The sequence below is a fragment of the Chrysochloris asiatica genome, unplaced genomic scaffold (assembly GCF_000296735.1).
Source record: "Chrysochloris asiatica unplaced genomic scaffold, ChrAsi1.0 scaffold00078, whole genome shotgun sequence".
NCBI lineage: Eukaryota > Metazoa > Chordata > Mammalia > Afrosoricida > Chrysochloridae > Chrysochloris > Chrysochloris asiatica.
The window spans coordinates 33,268-36,753 of NW_006408596.1; the positions used below are offsets into that span (position 1 = coordinate 33,268).

The 3,486-nt window shown below is 39.3% G+C and overlaps 1 pseudogene; it reads right to left on the reverse strand.

Moving 5' to 3' along the window:
* Positions 1 to 2,456: 2,456 nt before the first annotated feature.
* Positions 2,457 to 2,795, reverse strand: LOC102819633 (annotated as a pseudogene).
* Between the last annotated feature and the right edge of the window lie 691 nt (positions 2,796 to 3,486).

The window sequence follows — 3,486 nt, forward strand, 5'->3', positions numbered from 1 at the left end:
AAAAAAAAACACTTAGAAAAAGCAGGGAGATAGAAGATGAAAAGAGAGAGAGATTAGAGAGTAGTAAAGAAAGATCAAAAGGAGAAAAAAGAAAAAGAAATGAGAAATAAGAAAAGAAGGAGAAACAATAGAGGAGATAGAAAGGATAAAATTTGAGGAGATAGAAAGAGAAGAAAAAGGAGGAGAAAGAATACACAAACAAAAACAATGAAACAACAAAAGGAAAAAAACCAAACCCAAACACCAAACAAAAAACAGTGCAGCTCTTTGATCCAGAGAGGAGAAAACTCTGGGGTCTCCTGTAAGCCACAGTACATGGTACACACGAGGTGGGTGTGCGAGGGAGCAGTTCCTATCAGTCTCCATGTTGTCTACGTTCAGAGCACTCAGTTTGGAAGTAGTTTGTGGAGGCTCTTAATGGAACTGGTTTGTGTCTGTTAGGACCACAGGTTAAATGCTGGTCTGGTGGCTCTGTGGGTTCTTTAGGTTTGGAGTCAAGCCTGCCTGAATCCAGGCACCAAAGCTGCCCATCTGGTCCCTGCCTCACACTGGCATGGCTTCTAACCACATGGATCGGAACTCTTGGAGTGCAGGGTTTGTGCTGGAAGTGGATGAGAGTGGGAGCAGGCCACACCTGTGGTCATCAAGGGGGCATAGGGAATAAGAAGGAATCTCAACAGTGTGAATCGGCTCTGCCTGGCCACCTTCTGTTACCAAAGTTGCTCCCACAATGGTTGCTCTGTCTCTGGGCAGCCAGCCGTCCGCTGTCAATCCACTTCTCTAAGCTTTCCTTTGAAATTCAGGGTTCTAGGATTTTTCATCTGTATCTGTTTCATTTGGTCTCTTGTATCTTTGTTGTAAAGGGTCCATGTAGTGTGTCTGTCTAGTTCACCATTCTGCTGGAAGTCTGATGTTTGATTTCTTGACTGCTGCTTCCATGATGCTTGATTGTGGATCCAAGCAAATTGAAGTTTTTGACAATTTCAATCTTTTCTCCATTTATCATGATGTTATTTATTGGCCCAGTTGTAAGGATTCTCATTTTCTTTACAATGAGGTGCAACTTATACTGAAGGCTGTGGTCTTTGATCTTCATCAGTAAGTATTTCAAGTCCTCTTTGCTTTCAGCAAACAAGGTTATGTCATCTGCATATTGCAAGTTGTTGATGAGTCATCTTCTAATCCGGATGCCACATTCTTGTTCATATAACCTGGCTTATTCAAGTATTTGCTTAGTGTACAAAGTGAGTAAGTATGTTGAAAGGACATAATCCTGGCACACACCTTTCCTGATTTTGAACCATTCAGTATCCCTTGTACTGTTCAAACAATTGCCTCTTGGTCTATGTACAGATTCTTCATGAGCACAATTAAGTGTTCCGGAATTCCCATTCTTTGCAGTGCTATCCATAATTTGTTATGATCCACACAGCTGAAGGTGTTTTCATAGTCAATAAAGCACAAGTAAAAATCTTTTTGGTTTTCTCTGCTTTCAGCCAAGACTTTTATGACATCAGCAACAACATCTCTCATTTTATGTCCTCTTCTGAATCCAGTTTGAATTCTGGCATCTTCCTTTTGATATACTGCTGCATTATTTAAAAATTATCTTCAGGAAATTTTACTTGCATGTGATATTAATGATACTGTTTCATGATTTCCACATTCTGTGGTATCACTTTTCTTTGGAATGGGAACAAGTATCTCTTGCAATTGGTTTTCCACATAGCTGTCTTGTAAATCCCTCGGCATAGATGAGTGAGTGCCTCCAGTGCTGCATTAGTTGATTGAAATATTTCAATTTGTATTCCGTTAGTTCCTGGAGCCTTGTTTTTTGCCAATGCTTCTGGTGAAGCTTGGACTTCTTCCTTCAGTACAATGATTCTTGGTCATATGCTACCTCTTGAAATGGTTGACCCATTGACCAATTCTTTTTGGTACGGTGACTGTTTATTGCTCCCTTCTTTAGTGCTTCCTCCATCGTTCAGTATTTTGCCCATGGAATCCTTCAGTACTTCAAGTTGAAGCTTGAATTTTTTTCTACAGTTCTTTCAGTTTGAGAAATGCTAAGTGTGTTCTTCCCATTTGATTTTCTAATTCCATGTCTTTGCACAATGCATGATAATACTTTACTGTGTCTTCTCGAGCTGCCCTTTGAAATATTCTGTTCAATTCTTTTATGTCATTTTTTCAGTCACTTTAGCTTCAGTGTGTTTAAGAGGAAGTTTCAGAGGCTCTTCTGACATCCACTTTGGTCTTTTTCTTTCCTGTCTTTTTTTTTTAAGATTCCAACTGGACTTTATTTGGCAGGATACAATATGGCTGCATGAATCCAACAAACTGAAAAGACAAAGCAGAAAAGACATGGGTCTATCTAATTTATAATTAAGTAACAGGAGGGCAAGTCATTAAACAAATAACAAAATAGTTAAGCTTGTTAGAAGAATTCACTTTTTCTAGTGCCCATACTTTTGGAATTCCCACTCTCTGTTGTCCAACGGACACACCTGCCATGGTTTGAGCCAGCGGGAGATGCAGTGGAAATGAAAAGCATGGTTACACATGCCCCACGCAGCGGTACACTCTTCTGAAGTAGCAGACACTTGCTTAGCTTGACATTCTTTGCAAAGATCCATAATGTGGTTCCTGCAGATGGCACAGTTATCAACAACAATATCGCAGGCCCATAGGGCTACAGCATTCCCCTTTTTCACTTCAAAGTGCTTCTTGCCCTCTTCGCTGTTGGTGCCGCTCCGGGTATCCACATCCATCGCTGCCACCATTTTGGAAACACACGGTTTGTCGTCCACTCCTATCTTTTTAAAGACCTTTTGATTTATTCATATGTGATGTTCTTGATGTCATCACACAACTCCTCTAGTCTTTGGTCACTAGTGTCAATTTTGTTCTTGAAAAGGTCTGTAAATTCAGGTGGAATATACTCAAGGTCACATTTTGGATCTCATGGACTTGTTTTAATTTTCTCCAGCTTCAGCCTGAATCTGCATTTGAGCAATTGATGATCTGTTCCACAGTTGGCTCCTGACCTTGTTTTGGCTGATGATATGGAGTTTCTCCATCTTCTCTTCCCAGAGACATAGTCAATTTGAATCCTGTGTATTCTGCCTGGTGAGGTCCACATGTATAGTCACCTTTTACATAGTTTAAAAATTGTTTTGGTAATGAATAAGTCATTGGTCTTGCAAAATTCTGTCATGTGATCTCCATCATCATTTCTATCATCAGTGTCATATTTTCTAGTTACCATTTCATCCCCTTTGTTTCCTAATGAATCACCAGTAATTATCAATATATTTGATTGCATATCAATTTCATACTGAAGAAGTTGGTAAAATTCTTCAATTATTTATCATTGGTATTAGTGGCTGGTGCATAAATTTGAATAATAGTCATATTAACTGGTCTTCTTGTAGGCATGTGGTTGTTTTTTATCACGGACAGCATTGTAAAATGTTATTTTTCATG